Below are 24275 nucleotides of genomic sequence, written 5' to 3'. Positions count from 1 at the left end.
TGCAGGTGGCCCTGTCACATGTCCCAGTCAGCCACTTGAGAAGAAAATGAGAGAGGCGGTGATGCTAGGCTTTGTGTCCCGCCTCCTGTGAAACGCGTAGGCGGGTCTGTACACAAACATCGGCTCATACAAATAAACCAAACCTGGCCAAAAATAACAGAAAAGGCAACAGATGCTTCCAATTAAAATGTCAGCGTCTCCCGAGAAGCCGCATTCTCACGTGGTGTGGGTGCTCTGGGGCAGAGGACTGCGGGGAGGGACTGCATATGGAAATCTGTGTGCATTATACCATGTCCCAGATGCCACGGGAGACACGGGCCTGACCCTTGCAATTAACACAGTGACTGTTTCTGGGGTGCAGACACGGACTCAGGGAAAAATCAGGAAGTTGTGAAACAGAGAGACTGTTCCCACTGTGTCCCGTAGACGAGGAGGAGTCCAGGAGCGTTCTCAGAAAACACTACCCTGGGGGCTTCCTCACACCTTCATCCTCTTTCCTCTTTGCCTTCATTTCCTCATATTCTTTAACATTATCATAAAAGGAAGATCAATGCACAGGAGTTATAGGCAGTCAGTGGGGAAAGGCTGTCAGAAAGATGTGTGTTGGGGATAAAGGGTCAGTACCCCTTGTTCCCTAGTGGTGAGGGTCGGGGAATGATGGACACATGCTGGTGTAGGAAAATAGCACACCAGCTCATAGCCTCCCTGACGCTGCTGGTCTCCTAAATCCTTCATAAGATAGTTTCTTTCCAATTGGCTTTGCTGTTTCCTGGTAGTAGGTCCTCATTCCCCTTTCCTTTCAGGGTAGCCTTGCTCTGTTTTCTTTCGGTTTTCCCCAAACTCTTTCTGGCCCCGGTTGGGTAATAACTCAGGAAAGCAATTAAAGAGGCAAGGAAACAAAATGGCAGAAGAGCAAAAGGAAACCAACATTGTTCTTTCCAAAATTTCACCATCTCCTCAGACTAATAGGAAATATGTATTTGAAATGGTGCCTTATTCTAATAAATGAATCTCTTTCTTCTCCTGATTATTTTTATTATCGTCACTATTATCATAAAATCCACATTTTATAGCTGAAGAACCAACTACAGTAATGTCCATGGACAGGAAGAGCAATGGGGAAAATTAATGAACTGAAACCTCATTTGAGTTTCTATTGGGAAAGATGATAATTTGTTGATTTTAATAAGCTCCTAGATTGAGTTGCTACCATAGGCCAGGGCTGGTAGGCCTCAGTACCCACTAGGCAATACAAGATGTAAAATTTAAATATTTTTATGTGAACTCAAACACATTTTAATTTCTTAATGGTCACTATTACTAACCAGATAAGAGAAAGACCTGTCTGCATAAAACAAACAAATAATTAGTTTTGACAACAGAAGCTTAAACAGGACGTTAATTAGCAGCCATAGAGATAGGGAGGTCCTGGATGGGAACAATTACACAGACAAATCCACAGTATGGCTACAATGTGCCAGGGTCCCATCCCTCACCATATGGCTGCAGTCTGGCGAATGGCTCGTTGGCAATTCATTACCATATCGCTTGGAACTCAAGAGCGAATGGTTTATGATTAGCCAATTCATTATGCTATCCTTGGTACCTCAAGGGGGCCCTGAGGGCTTGCCTCCCCCATTGTGTTATTTTAAGGACATATGACAGGGAAGGAACAGCCTTCCCTTCCCCAGCTGCCTCAAAGTACTGTTTGCTGGAAAGTTTTCTGGAATTGAGATAGAATCTTTCAAAAGAAAATAAACAAGCAAAAAATCCCTGCAGTCATGAACTGTAGCCACAGCTGGAACCATTGGAACATTCCAGGAGATGAAAACAAAGATTTCCTCCTCCTTCCCTTCCATCCTACCGAGGACACATCAGCCAACCTTGTGAGTACACTTTAGCTATGCAAGAGCGTGATCAGAGGGGGAAAAAAGGACTAAAGACAATTAGACCAGCATACAGGAAGTCATGGTTCTTGAAGGGGCCCTATTACTAACTAACTTTAGGTAAGTCAGCTTGATCATTGATCCTTAGCTTCAAAACCTGCAAAATGGACACAATCCTTTACAATCCTTTCTGTCTCACCCATTTCCCAGTGGTGTGGGAAGCCTTGTGAGAGAAGAGTCTTTGATGGGGAAAATTACTCTGAATCCACGAGGCTGATTACAATGCAGCAGATAGCACTTGAGCCATCAGAGGGATTTATTTTCAAATCATTAGCACAGGTGGGCAAGGAAGAAGGGGGCACAGCCTCTCTCATTGGATCTACTACAGATGGGGTCCGCCTACCTCTGTAAGTAAGTATTTTAACTAGAGTTGCCAAGAAAGAGTGTACAAGATTTTGCATAAGGAAAAAAAGTGAAGATGTGCCCAAGGACTGAAGAAAAGGAACCCATCTCGCAGGGAGCCTGACATAGTAGCAAGAATACCTGAAGAGTCAGAAAACATTAATATAGGTGGGTTACAGTGACAACCCAAATTGAAGGAACAGAGAATGGAGGGAGGACACATAAAACCAGACATTGAGTTAGTTGCATTAATGTGATTCACTAAACATTTGGATGGGCAGGGACATAGCACTGAAGAAGAGAAGCCCCATTGGCAAGTGCAGAGCACAGGATGGTTCCATTTTGGTTAATGTGCATAACATGGAGATGCCCTTTGTAGAGCTTGTTCTGTGAAATCCACTGCAGTCTGTTCCTCAATCCTACAAAAACCTGCCTCTAGTAATAATCCCAAGGCCAAGACAAGGTCCCCATTTCCTGAAAACATACTCAATGCTATCACATGTCACAAACACTATAGGCCACTGCATCATAAATCTGACCTAAAAGAAGCATGCTTGCTACAATCAACAGTAATTACACACTTAATTAGCTCTAATTTTGTTTCCTTCTTAGAATTCCAAAGGGCTCTGGGGAAGACTTTCCATGGCCCAGGTTCTTGGTAAGAGCTGTCCAGGGAACTTTAAAATGATGCCTTCTTCGTGTGACAAATATCCCTGTAGCAAGCAGTAGAGGCATTAAAAAAAGAAAAGATTTTATTGACCCTTCTTTGAAAAAAGAAAACACAAAAACCAATACAGGTTCTTAGAATCTTACGGCTTTAAGGAAGCTCTGCCCAGAAAATCCAGAGAACTGGGTCTAAGTTTTGGGCATGACACTGATTCAGGGTGCAATCTTTAATTTGTCAGTTAGCCTCATTAGGCTTCCATCCCCTTGTCTTCAAAGTGACTGTAATTACGTTGGCTAGATGATCTCTGAGAAAATGCTTCTCAGAGCATAATCCTACAGACTCAAATAATTGCAGAGAGCCAGAGTTGTGCCTTTGCTTTAGGGATGCTAAAGAAGGGATTTGGGTACTTTTCAGTTCTATCGCTCTAGCATCCCACCATTCAGTACTGTTGCCATATTTACGGTATATGGGGATCACCAGTGATGCTTGTCAACAACACAAGCCCTAGATCTGAAACTGTTCCCATGGGAATGGGTGTATTTTTTTGGCTCATTCTTGAGCACAACCAAACACCTATCATGTGCCAGGTGCTCTGCCAGGCTCTGGGGTACAAGGATGAGGAGACACAGGCCCCGTCCTGGAGTCTGGTGGGGGGAGTCAGACCCATAAATAGATCATTTCAATACAAGATAGTATGTGGAAGAATAGACTATCACAGAGTTTCTCAAATCTTTTGCCCCAGGGCTTACCTGCATTGGAAACAACTAGGGAGTTTGTGAAAGGCACATTTCTTTCCATCCCTGCCTCATGAATCTGAATCCCTAGGAGCAGAACTTGGGAATCTCCCTGTTTAATAAGTCCTCTAGGATCTTCTGCCTAACAAAAAATTCATTATGGGAAAAGTTAGCTGTGGGAACTCACAAGGCAATGGCACAGCATCTTGTCTTTATGGACCACTTATTTGAGCTCTGTGCTCTTCTAGGTTCTATGGGAAATCCAATAACATCTGAGACAGAGTCCATTCCCTTTGGGATCTTACAGCCTATACTTTTGTCTAGAGCCATAAAAACAGGAAACCATATCCAGGGATAAGGGGGGAAAAGCAAAGTTGGAGCTCATCTCTCTTGGTATTTTTGCTCTAGCCAGCTGCAATGACCTGTCAGCTTCTTTCCCCACGACTCTCCTTTTCCCAGGCTGGAAGCCACTAGACTTAACACAGGAAGACTTAGCTCTGTCCAAGGCTCTGGGACCCCATCGATCCTAGGAAGGTTTTAAGCAGCATGTGTGGGGTCCCTTGCCACTGCTAGTGCTGCTCTGACCTAGTAATTCATTATCAGACCTCAGCTGCATTCTAGGCTCCTGCTTCATTCTTATCCAGTGCTCCAGGACCTCTGTAGCGTTTGCTCTTTTGTGTCTATGCCAGGGACGTGGTCTTCAGCTGCAGCTCTGTGAATGGAGGCAATGCCACCTTCTCTATCTGACTATGACAAAGTATTTTCACAAATATCACAGCATTTGAGTTACACAACTTACACATTTCCTAGAGAGATAATGTTCTGTTTATTTTATAGGTAAGCATGAAGGACGTAGTTAAGTTTACAAGACTTGCGTCTTCCATTTCAGACTGGAGTCTTCTTATTCATCTATAGTCTGTGTCTATCACATAATAATCAAAGGTTCTTTATCAAGGGGAATGTCTGTGGACGGGACATAACTGGAGAGTTACTCTTTATCTGGGTGTGCCCAATACTTGGAAAGATCTCTGACACCTATGGTGAGCCAGTCTGCAGAGTGGAAATGGTCTGGAATTTGGAGTCCCTCTGTTCCTTACTCTCTATATGATCTAGGGCAAGTTTTAGCCTTTTTGGCCCTCGGGTTCTTTGCTGGTAATATGGGACAATAATCCCATGCCAGAGGGTATTGTTGAATGAAATAATGTAGGTAATGTCCTTGGCTCAGTAGATATTAGCTTCCCTTCCATTTCCTTATTCTTCTTCCTCTCTACATGGAACCCAAGACACTTTGTTGCTCCTCACTTCTGGAATGAAGGGCCAGTTTTGCACCTCTCAGGTCCTAAAGACTGTTGAGAAATGCTTCTTGCTCTGTTATTTGACTCTGACAGCATCCCTGATTTGTCTTCACCAGATAATAGCTAGTCCTCCCTTCTCATAGCACCATGGAAATCCCACCTCTTTCTGAAACCAAAGAGAACCTGGTGAAAAGGCAGAGATGGATCAATCTTAAGCTTGATAATTTGTCTGCACCTGTCCCTGACCTACTGCTCTGAACTTCAGCTGGGCACAGCGGGACACAGAAGAAAGGACTGGGAACAGAGAAAGCACAACAGTTCCAGCTGCTGTGCTCTTTCTTGGAGAGCTGGAAAGCTGTGCACACCTACTAGAGGCTAGGAATGCTCATGCATCAAGGTAAAGCCAGGATTTCAGGTCAGGAAGTATTTTATAGCAACCCAGTATACCAAAGAGACATGCGTGCTCCTTGGGGTGGATTCAAATATAGGCCAAGTGGCTAGAAGGAGTGATTATTTCTACAATGGATAATCTTTCTCACACACTATATTCTTTCTCTCCATGTCCCCTTTATAAAAATAATAAGTAGCCAATTATTATCAATTTATTTGCTGCTTCTTATAATTACATTATCCATGATTAACTCACTGGAGTCTAATTTGACTCTAGAGTTATTTTGTAGGAATGCTCCATCACTGGGCACGGTGGGACTCTTGTGAGCACAGCCTCACTCTGCTGGGCTTATGGAGCTCAATTAATGCACATGGAGAGAGACAAAGAAGAGGATGAGAAATGGCAGGCACCTCGGTCTTGCTGAGTTGCAAAGCCCCTCCACATTCATTATTTCATTTGATACACATAGTGGTTCTATGAGGTAGCTACAATAGCTGTTATCTACAGTTTACAAACCGGGAAACAGACCCAGGTCAGATCATAAGATGATGCCCAACAGAGGAGTAAAACCCATGTTTACACCCTGCTAGTGCACCCCTAAGGATATTGATCAGTGATTTTAATGGTAATCATTTCTGTACTGCTTTGAAGTTTGCAAAAATGTTTTCAAATTCCTGATCTCATTTGACCTTTACAACAATCCTGTGCCACAGAGAAGAAATTATAATGCCCAATTTTACAGAGGAGGTAACTCTTGTTTAGAGAGGTTACTTGATTGAGTTTTTAAGGTATGAAAACTGGGATGGGAATCATGGGCTCCTTCTGATAAAGTGTGTGACTCCATTATAGCACCCCTGGAAGCCAAGAACTTACTAGAAACGTGTGATTTAACAGCAATATGGGGTAGACACATGACATTATAACTGCATTTTGTACAAAAAGCTATTCTCTGGGGAGAGGTCCTTAATTTAGGGAGTCCATGAGCTTCTCCTGAAATAACGCATATCTATCTATCCTATCTATCTATCTATCTATCTATCTATCTATCTATCTATCTATCTCTATATGTCCATATGCCTGTATATGTAAATATACACCATATTCTAGGGAGATTCTTTAAAACGTCCATCAGATTTTCAAAAGAGTACGTTAACCCCAAACATCCAGGGTGTTGAATTATTCTGGTCTCTTTTCCACCAATGGACTAAGATGGTGGTCTGGGGAGAGTGGACCAGGAAGGAGATGAGAAGGCTTCAGAGGAGCACAGGGGAACGGCATCATGTAGGCCAGAGGAGGCAACTATTTTAAGATGTTGGGTCCAGGCAATGGTTACACAGTGACAAATGCTGTAGAGACCAAACTGAGGCTTGGACAAGTTGGCATATCTGGCAGAGGAATTTCTGTGGAATTGTGGGACCAGAAAGCAGACTGTGAGGTGTTAAAGAAGGTGGAGATGAGGAAGGGAAGACAGTGAACACAGAAGTACTTCTTTAAAATCTGGCAATTAAGGAAAGTGGAGAGATGGGGTGCTAGCCTGGGGGGAAAGCAGGACCAAGGAAAATTCTCTCCCTCTTTTTTTTTTTAATCTCCTTAAAAATGGGAGATGATGTGTTTGTGGAGGAAGAATCTAACTGAAAGGGAGAGACCAGGTGAGAACGCAGGAGCCTAATTAGGAGACAGGAGGGGATGAATCCCGAGCTGAGATGGAGCGTTCACTTTAGAATAGATTTGAGACTCTCCTGAAGCAGGCGTGGTGGTGGGAGGGAGAGGTGAAGATGCAGAGAAAGTGTGAGCTTCACGCACTTTTCCTGCCAATTTCGTCTACAGCACTACTTATGGCGCTTACAGCAAGCAGCGCGCTCCCATCCAGCTGGGCTGTTCCTGTCACCTCCAGGCACAAGGCCTCCTGGCTCAGGGTGTCTGGCAGCCTCTTGCTGACCTTCCTGTTCTGAGTCTCTCCATCTCTGGGCATCTGACACTGACCCTGTCCAGGGGCTTCTCCAGCTGCTCCCTTATGGCTGCTCCTTGAGCCCCCAGCAAACAAAATTCTCCTGGGCTGATTTCAGTAATAAAATACAGGAATGTATTTGGGCAATGGTTTTCCTTGTTGTTGATTTATTTGATTGCTAAACCTTTTAGAAAACTTGTGCCATACAGAGTACAGATACATTATCACTTTATAGCTATACAATAGATGATGTATTTGGCAATTTCTGTATAAAGGTTTTTTCTGGGTCTTGGACAGAAACAGACTTTCATATTGTTTCTAAGGTGCAATCAGAGACTTGTTATTATTTTACTTTTAGCGCCTTTAATTAATCTATGAAAAGCACTCAGACTGGTGCTTGACACAGAGGGTGAGTGTTAGCTAATGCTGTCATTATCATCACTGTTGTTAGGAGCTGTATGACCAGGGACAATTCAATTCTGACTTAGGGCAGCAATGTCTTCATTCATAAAATAAGGGCAAGATGTTCTCTTTTCAGAGCGTGTTCTGAAGACTTTGGGCTCCACCCCATTGCACACCACCATTTTAATTCATTTTATCCATTTCCTTGAGGTTTCACAGAATGTTCAGTTGAAGAGGGGTTCTGGAAAAAAAAGTTACGAGCACTGCACCAGACAGTTGAAGGCCCATCCTCAATAAAAGTACTTGACTGTCTATGTGAAAGAAACTATTGACAATGGACAGAGAGATGAAGTGGTCTCAGTGCGGGTACCACAAGCCAGGGAAGGCTCTTTGCTGAAGAGGTGAGTTGGAAGGTTAGAATCTGGGTGTTTTTAGCAGTTGATGAGCCTAGAAGAGAAAACTGCAATTCCTAGAGTGGGGGGTATAAAGCATAAGTGCAGAAGGACAACTATGGGGGGAGAAAAAGGTTAGCAGCCCAACTCAGACCTATCCCTGAGTGGTAGAAGCCAAATGGGCATATAAGGGCTTCAGGTATAATTACCCAAGTGGAAATTTGACCAAAGTGTGACAGGATTAACAGCAAAGATGATTGGCTTCACTGAGGAAGCCACCTAGTCAATGCTCTTTCTTGCATGGACAGGAAAGCAGTGTCCAGAGGAGGCAAGCTCTTGTCTAGGGGCACAAAATGCATTACTGCTGACTGGGAGCCACCACTAGCTGTTAACCAACTAGCCTCTCCCCTTCTGCCTTAGCATTAGAGCTCCCAGCTTTTTAGCTGGGCACACTGCTGACTGCATTTAACAAAACATTTCCTAGCCTCCTTTGGGGTTAGGAATGGCCAATAAAATGTCCAGGCAAGTTACGGACTTCCAGGAAAGAATTGTTGGAGGGTATAGGATGGCCCATAGGAAACATTTTGTCCTTCCCTGATTCTTCCTGTTTCTGACCTTGATGACTTTTAGTTGTGGGGCTGTCTCAGATCATGAAGTGACCCTGGAGATGGAACTCATGTAACTAGGGATGGCAGAGCAGAAAGATGGAAAGAACCTGAGTCCTGGAGAGATCGCACAGACATTGTTATCAGTCCCGGACTGCCAACCTCTGAATTCTTTTATGTTGAGAGAGAGAATGTCCTATTGTATTTAAGCCATTGTCATTCCTGGGCCCTGTTCCTAGCCACAGAATGTTCTTGATGCCCTGGCAGAGCTGGGGCTGGCGGAGCCCCCTGTGTGCCTTGACTATTTTGCTTGGCAGCGCTTTGTGCATGACCCCGCTGCTCCCGTGTGTGGAACTGTCTCGGTGTGTGTGCATGAGCAGAAATCCAAAGCCAAAATAATCTTCAAAGCTGTCAGCTCTGTTTCCTGCAGACTCATGCTCCCCACTGCCTTCTCATTTCCACCGGAGGAAAGAGAGGCTGCTGGTGAATAACTTTTTCTTTCTTGAATTGTTTACTATGTCACACACTCAATATCCACAGCACAGAATGGTACAATGTTCACATCTTGCTGAATTTGTTTTAGCTTTTTTTTTTTTTTAATTAATGAAATAAAACATTGGTTCAGTTGAATCTTCTGTGTACTATCCTTGAGCCTATTAGCCTCCTCCTTCTGAAAATGATTCTCCTGAACTGCATGGATCTTTCTCTGTGTTTTTATGTTTTTACCACACCTATGCGTGAATCTGTAAGTAATAGTATTGTTGTGTATGCTTTAAACATGGATGTAAGTGGTACACTGATATGATATGATTCCTTTTGTTTAACTTGGAATTTCCAAAAAAATCCTTCTCTTTTTTTTCTCTAAAGTAATCCTTGATACATGAGTCTAGCTCAGGGAGGCTCACTGCTATGAAATGTACAATGCTTTTCCATTGCCCTATTGATGAACATTTAGATTGTTTCCAAATTTTCAATATTGCACACCATACAATAATAAACATCCTTTTACAAGTCATATTACACATAGGAGTGAGTTTTGCTAGGGTATATATCTAGACATAAAACTAGTTGTCATAGAGACACATACCTTCATTTTTACAAGATTTCTCCAAATTGTTCTCTAAAGGGGTTAAATAATGTGCTCCCTCTAGAATGACAGTGCCTATTTCCCTCAAAAATTCAGCACCGTTGAACTATTAATGTTTGACAACTGGGTAGGTGTGAAATGGTATCTGTTTGCTATAATTGGCATTTCCTTGATTATTAATGAGGTAGGGCATCTTTTCATGTTTTTATAGGCCATTTTGATTTACATTTCTATTTTTATATTTTGCCTGTTTTTCTGTTGGGCTGTTTGTCTTTTCCTTGTTGCAGTGTTTTACCAACATATTTTAGATATTAATCCTTTGTTGGTCAAATGCATTGCAACTGCCTCTTACAAATATCTCACTTGTATTTTGGCTTTGCTCATGGTGTCTTTTGTCTTATAGAAATCTTAAGTTTTAATGTGATCCACTTTATCTTTTTCTTTTGTGCTTTTTTTGAATCTTAAGAAATATTTCCCTGGTTTGATATAAAAACATCTTTCTGAACTTTCTTCTAATAGTTTAAATTAAAAAAAAATTTAACGTTTATCCATTTTTGAGAGATGGAGAGAGACAGAGCATGAGTGGGGGAGGGCAGAGAGAGGGAGACATAGAACCAGAAGCAGACTCCAGGCTCTGAGTTGTCAACACAGAGCCCAATGTGGGGCTTGAACTCATGAACCATGAGATAATGACCTGAGCCGAAGTCGGACAGCTAACCACCTGAGCCACCCAGGCACCCCATTCTCCTAATAGTTTAAAAGTTGTTGTTGTTATTTGAACTTTTAGCTTCAAATCCACCTGGAGTTTATCTGCAATATTCTGTTATTTAGTATATGAAATAGAACTCTAATGTTAATTTTCGAGTATGGGGAGACAATTGTTGTGACACTAATATCAAAAGTCCATACTTTACCTATTTATTTGTAATCAACTGCTGTCTTGTACCCAACTTCCCAAAATGCATGGGTCTCTTTCTGAACTTTCTAGTTTATTTCATTAATCTCTATATCCCTACACCTCCATCACAAGGTTTTATCATGAGTTTTGATGTCTGTTAGGTAAGCCCCTCTTCTTTATGTTCTTTCTCAAAACTCTTTGGGTATTCTTGGCCCCTTTTACTTTTGTATGAATTTTTAAATTTATTTCTTCCAGTTTCATTGAGATATCATCAATGGACAGGCAATGGACATGTAAGTTTAAGGTGTACAGCATAATGGCTTGACTTCCGTATATTGTGAAATGTATATGAATATTGATGAGTCTTTTAAGGCAATGCCTCCTTCCTACCTCTCTCAGCAGGGGCTCCCCCCCATCCCATCCCCACGCAAAGATCTGGGTTCCAGCTCCAACACTGCCACCAGATGGCCAACTGTTCTTAGGCCAGTGGTCTAACCTCTCTGGGCTTCAGCTTCATCATCCCTTGTTAGATGTGGTCTGCCTACCTCACGGGACTGGACTGCTGAGTGGAACAAATGAGGTAAGGATGTAAGAATTTTTTGGAGAATTAAAAACATAGAGCTAAAGTCAAAAAGAGTCAAAAGCAATAAACTCAGGACTAGCCTAAGATAAAAGGTGAAAGTTGGACATTTTTTTCCTCAGCTTTCTGCCTTCTCTACTATTCCTACTCCTTTCTCCCAAACTTCCAGGGTTATGAGACACAGCTCTTTCACTGGGGTGGACATACCATGAGAAGGTGGTGGAGGCAACTTGTGTTAATAAGGTCCGGCTCCAGGTTCAGACTCTAACCTGTGACTTGAGGTAAGTCACTTAAACTCTTTGAATCTCAATTTATTCATCTTTACAAGGGGCATAAAATGTTCCTTCCCCAAGTAGTATTGTCAAATTAAAATGAAATAATGGACATGAAAGTTCTTGGTAAAAATGTGAAGCCTTTATAAAAAACAGAAGTTTTTGTTAGTGTTTTTGCTGACAGTTACATGTGACAAAGGACTTACAGGAAGGTAATGGTGTTTACTGTGTTGAAGTGCTTTGCTGTCACCAGTTGAATCAATGCATGTAGGAGAAAGAAATCTACTTTGTAAGTATGGTAGACCCAGTGCAGTATCTACACAGACTTCTAGAAGATGCAAGAAGTCCCTATCATTTAAAAATATTTTTTTAATGTTTATTTTATTTTTGAGAGAGAAAGACAGAATGTGAGTGGGGGAGGGGCAGAGACAGAGGGAGACACAGAATCCAAAGCACGCTCCCGGCTCTGAGCTGTCAGCACAGAGCCCAACACAGGGCTCAAACTCATGAACCATGAGATCATGACCTGAACTGAAGTCGGACTTCAACCAACTGAGCCACCCAGGTGCCCCAAGAAGTCCCTTTCTTAAATACCATTTCCTTTAGACATTTTCAGTCTGGATGTGCAAAGAAGAGGAGGTGGTTGAGATTCCATGAGGTCTGTGTGGAAAAAAAGACTAAGCTAACCCTGGTGCAGGTATTGGGCTTAGCACTGACTAAAGACAGTGAGAGTCACAGAGATTCAAGGGTGGGAACATATCAGTCTTTGTACCCTCCTCACATATACCATTTTGTTAAAATTAACATTAAGGTTAGCCCTGATGTTCTGTGAAAAGACTTCCTGTGGAGTGAGCACACAGCAATGCCTTCACATCTGTCTAACCCTTGGTACTGAGATGACTGGAGCATCCTGTGCCTTGTGCCAAATGACATCCATGGGCTAGATGACATGAGACCACAGCTCACCTGCTTAATCTCATACAGAACACCCTTTTCCTTGGTAATTTGGTTTCTGTTCTTTCCTCAGTTCTACTGAAACAGGACTTCTTACCTGTTCCCTAGTCACCTCCATGGCTGATGATGGACTGCAACGTCCTGACCAGTCTCTGATGGAAGTTGCTGGAATCCTTCTAAACCAATTAGCAGCATTACCACCCCTGCCTGTAGCCTCTGCCAATGTCCACTTCTCTGCTGTGGCTTGGGAAGAGTCCTGGACTTTTGACCTGGGTTTGGATCTTAGTCGCCAGAACTTGCAATCTGTCTGTCCTTTCCTTTGGGGTCCACACCATTTCTGACCCAGTCTTGTTCTCCTCTTCCCATGTGACTCCTTCCTGCTTTTGCTTCCATGTTCATGCAAGTCTCCTTCTAGACCCTGTCTTGTCTTGCTATAGATGAATCACTTTGCAAAATCTGTCAAATAGGTATCATTCAAAACAGATCACAGCTGACTTTATTATTATTAATATTTTCAAACGTGGGCATGAAACATAGGCACAAGTTCTCTGGTAGAAGCTGTGATTGTCTGCTTATAAACTTCTTTCATCAATGAAGGACAAATTCCACTAGCTACTGGGAGTTGTCCTCTCTGAAGAAAGCAGACTTGTTCAAGATCACAAACTTTCGTTGGGGCAGCCCACACCTTGTGACTGCTTGATGTGGTCACAGCAATCAGAGGGAAAGAGTTTAAAGGCTGAGACCTTGATGACAACTCTGAAGGGCCATCCCCTTCTTGGATTCTCATGGGGTGAGCTGAGGCTTTGGGAAAGCCTGCTGCCCAGCACCTCTCTCTGCCCATTCCTCCCTCCTTCCCTTACCCTGCAGGGCTTGATCCTAAGCACTCTTACTTCCAACAAGTCTCCAAGTGGAGTCAGAATCTTAGAGACTCTAGCCTACCACAAGGGTCCACAGTTATTTTCTTGCTCAAGCAATCAATGCTCTATCTCACCATTTTCTTTCTCCATAAATTCATTCTCCCTGTGGTGGGCAGACTAATGCCCATCCCCACCCAAAGATGTCCACATCCTAATCCCCCACAACCTGTGAATGTGTTATCTTCTATGCTAAAAATGGACTCTGCAGATGTGAATAAGGTTACTGACCTAAAGATAGGGAGATTATCCTGGATTATTCAAGTGGACTCAGTCTCATCACATGAGTCCTTAAAAGCAGAGAACCCTTCCTGGCTGTGGTCAGGGATGTGATTACAGAAAAAAGATCAGAGAGACCCAATATTTCTGGCTGTGAAGGTGGAGGAAGGGGCCACAAGCCATGGAATGCAGGCAGCTTCTATAAGCTGGACAGGGCTAAGAAATGGATTCTCCCCAGAGTCTCCAGAAAAGAATGTAGCACTGCCAACACTTTGATTTTGGCCCAGTGAGCCCTGTGTAAGACCTCTGGCCTATGGAGCTGTGAGATAATAAATTTGTGTTGCTTTAAGCCACTAAGTATGTGGTAATTTGTTACAACAACAATAGGAAAGTAATATATGGCTCAACTTAATATTTGTGCATCTATATGATCTTGGATATACACTTCACCTATGTAAGTCTTACTTCTCTCATCTATAAAATGGTTATTTGGGGCCATATGCTTACAAAACCCCTTATAACTTGATATTTTATGGCCCTAACGGGCTAGATTCCCTACTTTGCAACATTTATTTTTTCCTTCCAATGAGGCAGTTGTTTGCTTGTTTTTGATGATGATACGAGGGCAAGCCTATCTGAAATGCTGCAGGAAGCAACAGAATGGCCATGCACCAGGGTCGGGAGTGGGTATTCTTTCTTTTTGTCTGTCTGGCCCTTCTAGTCTGTCTTTATGTTGATTTCTAAATTTCCTATTCCCATAAATCCTCATGACCATAGGAAAAATGCATCTCAGCTGGTGAAAAATTTATAAACCAAAGCCTGATAACAAATAGATTCTGTCATTTTTCTCTCTACTGGTAGACCTTCAAGTACAATTTAAAAATTTTGGTTATGCTGAAAATAATTCATTAAAAGTTGTAGGTACCAAGCTTAGAGGTAAGGTAGCAGTGTTATGGTTGCTGGTGAAAGTTAGGATTTCTTTAGGGAAATCTACCATTTTTAAAATTAAAAAAATGTCCTTGGCCTGATTTTTGTTAGGAATAAGTATAATAAAGTGGCACTGTAATTAAAATACTGATAAACCCACTAGATATAGCTGTTGTGGAAAAAAAAAACTGGACACTAAAATGGGATAAAAATAGAGCCTCATTTGGCCCCGTCACCCTCCTAGTGGGAAACCAATACAGTTGCCACTTCATTAACTGCTCTGCGTTAAGAAAAGCTGAGCTGACCACAAAATAATAATGGCAATAGCACAGTGATAATGATGACGCCTGCTACATTTATTTAGCACATTATGCTTCTCAAAGCACTTCTGTCTATTTACTTGTTTGAGCCCCTAGGTCTCAGTATTTCCATAAGAAAGTGGGGGAGGTGGTGAGGAGAGCATCATCCACCTGATTTGACAGATGAGGGAATCCTGACCTACAGTGTCTAAATGACCCTCATGTCGTCACAGCTGTGAGCAGCAGGTCTGGGCCTGGGGGCTGCGCTGTACATGGAGATCCACGTTTGTTATAGCTCACTGCCCCTGGCAGTTGGAGTCACCCAACTCAGGGTCAAACACTATCTCCAGAGACATTATTTATACTGCAAACCTAAGGCTAGTAGAAATATTTTTTTTCTCTCAACAGAAAGAACAAAGTCACTAAAGAATTAAAAATTTTTTTAATGTTTATTTATTTTTGAGAGAGAGAGAGAGAGAGAGAGCGAGCAGGGGAGGGGCAGAGAGAGAGAGGGAGACACAGAATCCAAAGCATGCTCCAGTCTCTGAGCTGTCAGCACAGAGCCCAACACGGGGCTCTTAACTCATGAACCGCAAAATCATGACCTGACTGAAGTCGGACGCTTAACTGACTGAGCCACCCAGGTGCCCCTAAAGTCACTAAAGAATTAGTCATTAACATCAGCTGGGAAAAGTCCAAAGAATTGAATGGAAGAGAAAGAAAACGCTAAGAAACCTAGAAGTGGTTTTTAGTCTGTCACCCATATCACTAGGATTGTGGTGCTGGCCAGTGTGTCTGTGTATGAGCCAGAGTGGAGGAAAAGTACCCCCTTTTCCACCTTCCTGGGATTCTGCTCATGTTCCCTGGTACAGTTTCCAAGAGCCCCATGTGTTATAGCCTCTGTAAAATGACATCAACACTCACTACTTGTCTCTATCCCCATCCCACAACCCAGGTCCAATTAGCCTGACTAATCTGGAAGGAGATAAGACAACCTGAGGCCAGTGGCACAAAACGGAGTAGCCCTCAAAGGCATCCCCATTTCATCTGAACAATGAGGGGGTGAGACTAGGTATCCTCAATGATTCCACTTGTTCCAACAATTTCCTATTTTACTTCTGGTGCAGTAGTATCATTTGGACTTGGGTTTGAGAGCCAAGTGGTAACTCTCTGAGTGGGCTACAATGTGACCTTGGTCATTATCACTTAGCCTCCATGAGGCTCAGTTCTTTCACCTATGAAATGGGTGTGATAATAGTGAGTCTCCTTCCCACTTTATACCATTGTCATGAGAGTCAAAAATCCAAATGTAAAGCACTGTTGATCAAGGCTCGTCTATGTACATCTTGCATAGAAGAGATGTTATGGGTTTATTATTGGCGGTAGTGCTAATTATTATAATTGTAGTTTAATAGTAACAGGGATCTTATTAGAATCAACAACTGTGGTAGTGCTGGTAAGGCATTTCAGAGATTATTCATCATATGTGGATATTGGCTGGAGAAGTCACTGGTGTTGAGAAAATGTGTACCATGCCCTTTCTCGAATTATTTCCTTGGGGCTTTACAACAATTCTAAGAGTTAGAACTTGTTACTGTCATTTGACACAACAAGAAGCTAAGGCTGAGAGAGAGAGAGAGAGAGAGAGATAGGCAAACAGACAGAAGTGATTTTAAAGCTGGTATCATGAGAACCTAGTGGCTTCTGCAGACCTCCAGCATTGGCAGGCATATCTAGCACTTCTTATATAGAACAATCTTTAGAGCCTTGTTACCAGGGGCTTGTTGCCTTAATCACAAGAAGGGGGTATGGTTGGTATTAGAAGTTCCGTCATAGGAACAGAATGATTCACTATTCAAAGTCATTGATGAGTCAACTGACTCTGAGTCAACTGCTCTGTGACTGATGTACAGATGCCCATTAAGAATTTTCTCAGCAGGAACTCTCTACACTATGATTTTTCCTCACAGAGCCCATGAGGTGTGTTCTCCTACCACATAGTGGATTTGTTAGGAAGTGACTGCCAGTCATGGACTAACCCAAGGCCTTTTTTATCAAGGTAAGGCCCATGTGACTAGTGCTCATCGATGGGATATAATGTGTATCAATCACAGGCCAAGGTGGGTAGGAAGTGGGTGTACCATCTTCACTTTCTTCTTCCCTGTCAACCAGGTAGATGAAGAATATAAAGCATAAAACTCAAAGGCCCTAAAAGATGGTGAAGCCACAAGACAGGAGACACCTGGGTTTCTGAATCACCACTTTGATAAACACCCAATGGGGCCTTATAGAAGGGAAAAATGATCTATGGTGTTAAACCACCAAGATTTGAGTGTTATACGTTACACCAGCTATTGTACTATACATCCACTGAAAGATCCACCAGTGTTTCAGACCTGGTCCTAATTCCCTGCCATTTAAAAACTACTGCATTCCTTCTCCATGGATACCAGCTCACCCATCCTAAGCAGATTTCTTTGTGTTCTGTATAGGTGTAGAGAAGCTGGTCTGCTTGTCAAACAACCAATAAATCTATGTTAAGCAAAACAGTAGTTTTCATCAGTAAGTGACCTTATGATAACATTTACATTGCTAGAGAAATCATTCTAACCCTGAACCAGGGGCATCCCAACTCAGGCCCTCCTGGTGGCACATGGCAAGGAAACTAATGAAGTGTGGGGATTATTAATGATTTTATCTTCTCACTTACCCATCCCCTTTCCTTTTACAAACTCACAAATATGTCCAGTAGTGTCAGATCTGTTCATCTATTTTTGACATATAAATAGAACCTATCCTATTGGAATTTTGCAGAGAAAACAGACACTATGTGATTATGCTAGCTTATGTCTGAAAGCAGCCATGAATGACTGAGCTGGGAAGACAATGACTCCAGGGGAAGAAGGTCTTCGTATGACCTAGCTGTCTCAGGTACTTCCCATGTGCTCCTAGTGACCTCAGAGGGGAAATTTATTTTTAGTTTTCCATGGCAGCATTACTGGTGGTAACAGTTATTTCAGAAGACACAAATATAGAAAGTTCTAGAACATACTCACAATTTCTTGACAGCGGGGTCAATGGGTTCTACAAAGAGTCCTGTGAACTCCTACTTAGGTGCCTTCAAGTAGTAAGCAATAAAAAGTCCTGTAAAGATAGACAGTGGAGGTCAACTTTAAATTGCTTTGGGTTTTGATTAAATAACATGTGCTCTTTTTTGTTTTAATTGTAAGCAAAAATGTTCATTTTAGAAAAAAATAGAAAATAAGTATTAGGAAACAAGACATAAAACTCATCTATCATCCCACCATCCAGATATAACCACTAGTTAACCCATGGAACACTTACAGATTGTTTCATGAGTATTTATGTATATATGGATATATATTTTTTTCTACTGTTTTTCATTCATAGAATTGAGATCATACTGCATATGATGTTTGGTGACATGCTTTTCTTTCATTGAATAAAATGTTATGAATATTTTTTGCCACCAGATAAATGTCAACTGTGTGGTACACAGCCTGTAAGATGGTTCCCAGGGATCCCCACTATATTGCATCCTCACCATTGTGAAATCCATTCCCCTGGAGCATGGGCGGGACCTCTGGCTTACTTCTAACCAATAGAATATGGCAAGAGTGATGGGATGTCAGTTTGAGATTAGGTTACAAAATCGCTCTGGCTGCTGTCTTGCTCACCCTCTCCTGCTCTCAGGCTCGTTTGCTGTGATGAAACAGCTGCTGTGTTGTGAACTGCCCCAAGGAAAGGAGGGCAATGGAACTGAGGGAGACCTCCACCAGCAGGCTTAGAGGACCTGAATCCTGCCAACACCCACTGGAGTGACCTTGAAAGTGGATTCTCTCCAAGTTAAGCCTTGAGATGGTTCAAACACCTTGACTGCAGCCTTATGAGAAGTCCTGAGTCAGAGGATCCAGTTCAGCCACTGCCCACAGACTCCTGACTCACACTGTGAGATACTATGTTTGTTGCTCTAAGCTGCTAAGCTGTGGGGTAAAGCAGCCATAGATAGCTAATATAAACCACACAGTTTGTAATAGTTGTTTAGTATTCCAGTGTAAGGTTTACTCAATCTTCTACTGTTGTGTGTTGCTTATTTTAGTTTATTTATTTTGCTATTATAAACAGGGCAGTAATGGATATCATTGTAGCTAAATCTCAGTACACATCCTTCATTCTTTCCTAAGGATAAATTCCTTGAAGTGGAATAGCTGGATTTCAAAGGGTTTTCATCTTTTAAGGCTTTTGAGATGCTATTTCCCAGTTGCTTTCTGGTAGAACTGTACCCTTTTACACCTCTGCTGGCGGCACTGTGGAGTGGCTGCTGCCCACACCCCAGGGCTTACGTTTCTGAGCCATACTTTTGGTTAAGTTCAACCACTCTCTCTTGAGCTGTGTCTCTCTGCAAACCAGTTAGAAACAAAACCAAAACCAAATCCAAAAACCCAAGAATGAAGCCTAAGGTTGACTCTTCAAAATTACTAGATAATCTGATGCTAAACAGTTTCTTCAAAGTATATTGTTTTGAAGTCAGGCAGATGAATTCAACCACCCTCAAATTGTTATTCTTATCTCTCAGTGAACACTGAACTTCTGAAAAGATGATGATGCTCAAGTCCCCAAGAACTTTGAGAGGGAAAACCACAGTGGTAGTTGAGATCAAAATAATAATGAGCTATTCTGAAAATCTTAGTTTATTTCAGTCACTGTCAGTAACCAAAGGACTGTCAGTAAATTCAACTTTCTAAATTAGCTGGATGAATTCTATATTTTACATATAGATATAGATATAGATAGATATAATTTATTTTTTTAGTTTTGCATACATGGATATCACCACCATTTCCAAATTGCAACTTCACTGTTGGGGAAAGAATAAATATTTTAATGACTATACATTTTAACAGGCTTTGAACCCTGTGGTTGGTTTAAGCTAAGGGTGCAATTTCAGGCATCTAAATAAGTAAATAAATGAGGAAGAAAATCCATGTTAATTGCAGTAATTTGCGGTACTTTCAAATTCTTAATTAAGAAATAAAATAGGATTCATTATCCATGCCCACTGTAGATGGCACACATAGATCACCATTATGACCAGACACAAGACCTGAAGTTATTGCCATAAATGAAATAACAGAGAGAAATCACTGTTATTGGTGCATTATTGGTCAAAATGTGCAGGCGCAAGGAGGGAGGAAAGAGGATACACAAAATGCCTGTTCTCCATAAATGCCCTTCTTTCTGACCTGGAGATTATGTTATCCCCAAATATCTCCCCTGAGCCTCTCCTGCCCCTCCCTCCTACTCTCTGGGATAGATTCTTCCTTCAAACCTCACGTAAAAATTTCTGAGCCTGTCTGGACACCCTACAGTGTCAAATTTTCCCCAGTCACCTGTTCCAGGTCACTTGTGTGCTGGGACTTCAGGTATCTGTGTCATTCTTCTTGGTGTCATTCTTTTGGTGAGTCCTAATATTCTTCTACAAAGGTGGGAAAAAGAGAAGGACTTTTCTTATAACCAGAGGCATTCTGACTCATGCTGCCTTTTGAAAATCACGTATTAAATTAAACTAGGGACAGCATATAATTTGTCATACAAAAATCACTTTTGATTGGGACACATGCTTAATTTGAGAGGACACCAGACATAACCTGGGACTGTTCTAGATGAAGCAGATGCTTGTGTCCCTAATGAAAATCCATCAAAGTCCCCAGGATAGGGGTAGGGTTGGTGTGGACACAGGTTTTCAGGCAGGTAAGCAGGGAGGTATTCTGCTTTGGTGATGTGGGCGGGAAGGGTAATATCATGTATGTCTGGAAGGAAGAGCACTTATGTGCTGGTTGTAGGCTGGTCATTGTGCTTTTGTTTGGAGTATTTATAATAAGGACTTTGGGTATGCATTTCCCAGGCTCTCCCTTTCCTGTTGTCCTACCCATCTTGGTCTTGCAGGCTGGCATAGATAGTCCATGGTCAGTCAACATGACTCTGGGTTTCATGTCTGTCAACAACAAGGGCAGTTATGGGCAACCAACTGCAGTCAGCTCAGCAATGAGAAGGGTGCAGAGTATAAGCAATTTGGAGGAGTTTGAGTGACCCAAGACAAAGGAAGAAGGGAAATCATCCATTGAAGATCTCTTAAAGGAATGAGGAATCTTGTCAGAGATTAGGCACTGAAGTTTTTTGAGCAAGTAGGACAGCTTTTGGTTTTACCTATAAACCCAAGGACAATCAGAAATTAACATGTATATTTCTCAGATGCCTATTATATCCTATATGGAAGGCATAAGAATAGTCTGAGACATACATCTTATTCTCAAGGGACTTAAGGAGTAGATTTCTTTGAGTTAAAGGCTCCTGTCTTTTGGAAGGGAAACCAGAGAGAAACCTGGACTTGGTATCTCTTCTGACAGCCGGGCTGATCTTTTCTTGGATCACATACATGCTAAAGACCGCCATGGAATTCACAAGGGCTGAAAAGAGTGTCTGTATCTTACAGTGTTCCATTTCTCAAAGGATCCTTCCTCTATGGCTGCAACTGGATGGAGTCCAGACCACTGTGGGGCCCTGGGGGGACCTGGGGAAATGTGAACAATTCCTTATTTTTTATATGTGATCCTTATATAAGGATCCTTTCTTACCAAAAACATGGTGCAGAATGACATTCTGCTTTTATTTTCTGATGATTTATGGTAAAGAAGATACAGGGCTTTTCCAATTTCAGAAGTAAGCCAAGGAGAAACAATCATAAAATGCATCCATAAAAACGGGCTAGATACCAAGCTAGAAAGAAAACCCCACTGTATAAAGTGTTTCTGTAGAATTTACTGTTTCATGGGTACTGGTACTCCAAGCTTCAATAGTAAGTGACATCAGGATGCTAAGAAAAGGTGTGAAAGATGGGAGGAATGTGGGCAGAAGATCTTTAAACCATGAGAAATGCCTTGGGAAATATGCCTTCTTATGCTGTAGTGAGGAGGAACCAGATTAGTTGCAGAAGGTCTTTTGAAGAAAGGTCTTAAATGCAGTTATGTCTCAACTATTACATTTGAGAACTGTTTGTTCATTCTTTCATTTATTCATTTAATCTAACAAGTATTTATTGAGGATTTTCTCTTTCCCAGATATAATATTACGTGCTGGGGATTCAGAAGGAGCAAGACAGGGATTTACAGCCTTTTAAAGGGGACTTCTACTTTTAAGATGATAGTGTTAAGAAAGCCTTGCCCACTTCTTTCTAAATTCATTCCCAAACAATAAGGAAAATGAAAAAGCAGAAATACAAATTTCACCTTTGTTGAGGAAAATCTGTCAAATGCAATAAAACTCCAACAAGGAGCAGGTAGATGTTGAAGGATGTCTTGGGCCAAAGACCTCAATCAAGGTTGGCAGAGCACAGAGTTCATCAAAGAGAACAAAACCAACACAATCTTTTGGGAAACAACTTGTCTACAGTGAATCAGCTGTCTGTGAGAGAATCCCTGGACCCTTTCTGGCTCCATCAAGAAACAAGGAATATGGTATAAACAAGAAAACAGCTAGGGGTGCTATCTCTGGTTGGGCAAATAAGCACAGACAACCAAAACAATAAACTTTAATGGAAAATATCACTTATATAAAATAAGAACTCAAGGAAGAAATGTCAAGACCACTGAAAGAGATAAAAAATGAGCTAGCAGAGCTCAGGAAAGAAGTAGAAGAGACATAATGTCCTCACAAAAATTAGGAAGCCATCAGAGGCAACAAGAAGGTAAACAGATAATGCTCAAAAAAGTGGGCTTAAGAACTGGAATGCTAAGGTGAGCAAAACAAAATGGAAATGATTAGTCAACAAGGATTAGAAAGAGAACATGGTAGCTGTGGAAGATGAAACAGATCAAATAGACCTATGTGTATGCATAAATAGACCAAGCAGTGCTTGATAAAGAATATTGAAAAAAAAGAATAGAAATTATATTTGGAGAATTATAATCACAGAGATAAGATATTTAAGTCTACGTACAAAGCAAAGCCCAAACCAAGCAAAACTATCTGAGAAAGTCAATACAGAACCAGCAACCCAAAAGGTAAAGACTCTTTACCATAAAAACAAATGAAACAAAACAAAACAAAACGAACAATACAAAACAAAACTAAAATGTCTTTTCTAAGGGGAAAAATTTTGGGTTGTTTTCAGACTTTTCCATGGTAACATCTCATGTTAGGAGACAGTGGAACTGTGCTTACAAAAATCTCAGTGAGAATTAAATTTAAGGGAGATGTGCTTGGGTGGCTCAGTCAGTTAAGCATCCAAGTCTTGATTTCAGCTCAGGTCATGATCTCATGTTTCATGAGATCCAGCCCTGTGTTGGGCTCTTTGCTTGATAGCATGGAGCCTGCTTGGGATTCTCTCTCCCTCTCTCTCTACTCTTTCCTCTGCTTATGCTCTCTGTTTCTCTCAAAAAAAATTAAATTTAAAAAAATTAAAAAATGTTACATTTAAATTTTTGTTCAAGTACAAATGCTGCTACTAAACATCTGACAACCCAGAAAATGTGGTCACTAGGATCCTGTCTGGAATAAATTGCACTTTAACCAACCAGTAGAGAATAGAGACAGTGTGGCAGAAAGACTAGTACTGGGTTTTTAACAATTTAGTTTAGGATTAAGATGAAAAAAAAAAAAACCTTAACAAACACTGACCTGTGGCAATTATGGTTCTAGAAAATGATGTACTTTCTAACAAACTAGAACAACATCAAAAACAGTAAAACTAACACAATTCAGGGGTGCCTGGGTCGCTCAGTTGGTTGAGTATCTGACTCTGGATTTAGACTCATGGGATCAAATGGTTCATGGGATCGAGCTCTGCCTCCAGCTCTGTGCTAACAGTGCCAAGCCTGCTTGGGATTCTCCCTCTCCCTCTCTCTGCCCTTCTCCTGCTTGCATGTGCACTCTCTCTCTCTCTCAAAATAAATAAATAATCATTAAAAAATAAACTAACACAATTCAGAAGGTGAGGAAAGAGAAAAGCTGGGGGGAGCCAAGAGTCAAAATTACCATGTAGGGCTGATGAATCAAGGAATAGAAAGAAATATATATTAAAAATTATAAAATTAAGATTAACAGAAATATTACCATCATTGTCATTATCATCATCATCATCAACTAAAATTGGGTATGATAGGAAAATGAGAGGCAGGAGAAGAGTAAGTATGAAAATTTCATCATCTTGCAGAGCTATATTTAAGGATATAGAGGATCAAGTACATTACATTTAGTTTACTTAAAAATTAAGAAAAAATATTAAAACTTTCTAAAGTATCACTATGAGCCCATGCATCTATTAAATTAAAAGAGAACAAAACAAAGACCATATAGTAAAATAAAAGCAGAAAGCATATGATAT

The 24275-nt window shown here is 41.4% G+C and overlaps 1 long non-coding RNA gene across 1 annotated transcript in view; it reads left to right on the top strand.

The window, feature by feature from the left end:
- LOC112868411 (uncharacterized) overlaps positions 1 to 24275 on the top strand; it is a 143776-nt gene that overhangs the window by 99936 nt on the left and 19565 nt on the right. The window contains exons 4-7 of the long non-coding RNA XR_015242546.1: positions 11107 to 11287; positions 11457 to 11568; positions 16843 to 16931; positions 18587 to 18841. This is a non-coding gene — a long non-coding RNA (uncharacterized LOC112868411). The remainder of the gene's footprint in view (positions 1 to 11106; positions 11288 to 11456; positions 11569 to 16842; positions 16932 to 18586; positions 18842 to 24275) is intronic.

Source organism: Puma concolor, chromosome D3 (genome assembly GCF_028749965.1).
Source record: "Puma concolor isolate L17-30 chromosome D3, mPumCon1.1.hap2, whole genome shotgun sequence".
Classification (NCBI taxonomy): Eukaryota; Metazoa; Chordata; class Mammalia; order Carnivora; family Felidae; genus Puma; species Puma concolor.
Note: the sequence above shows the minus strand (reverse complement) of the source record. Positions and strands in the feature narration are given on the sequence as shown.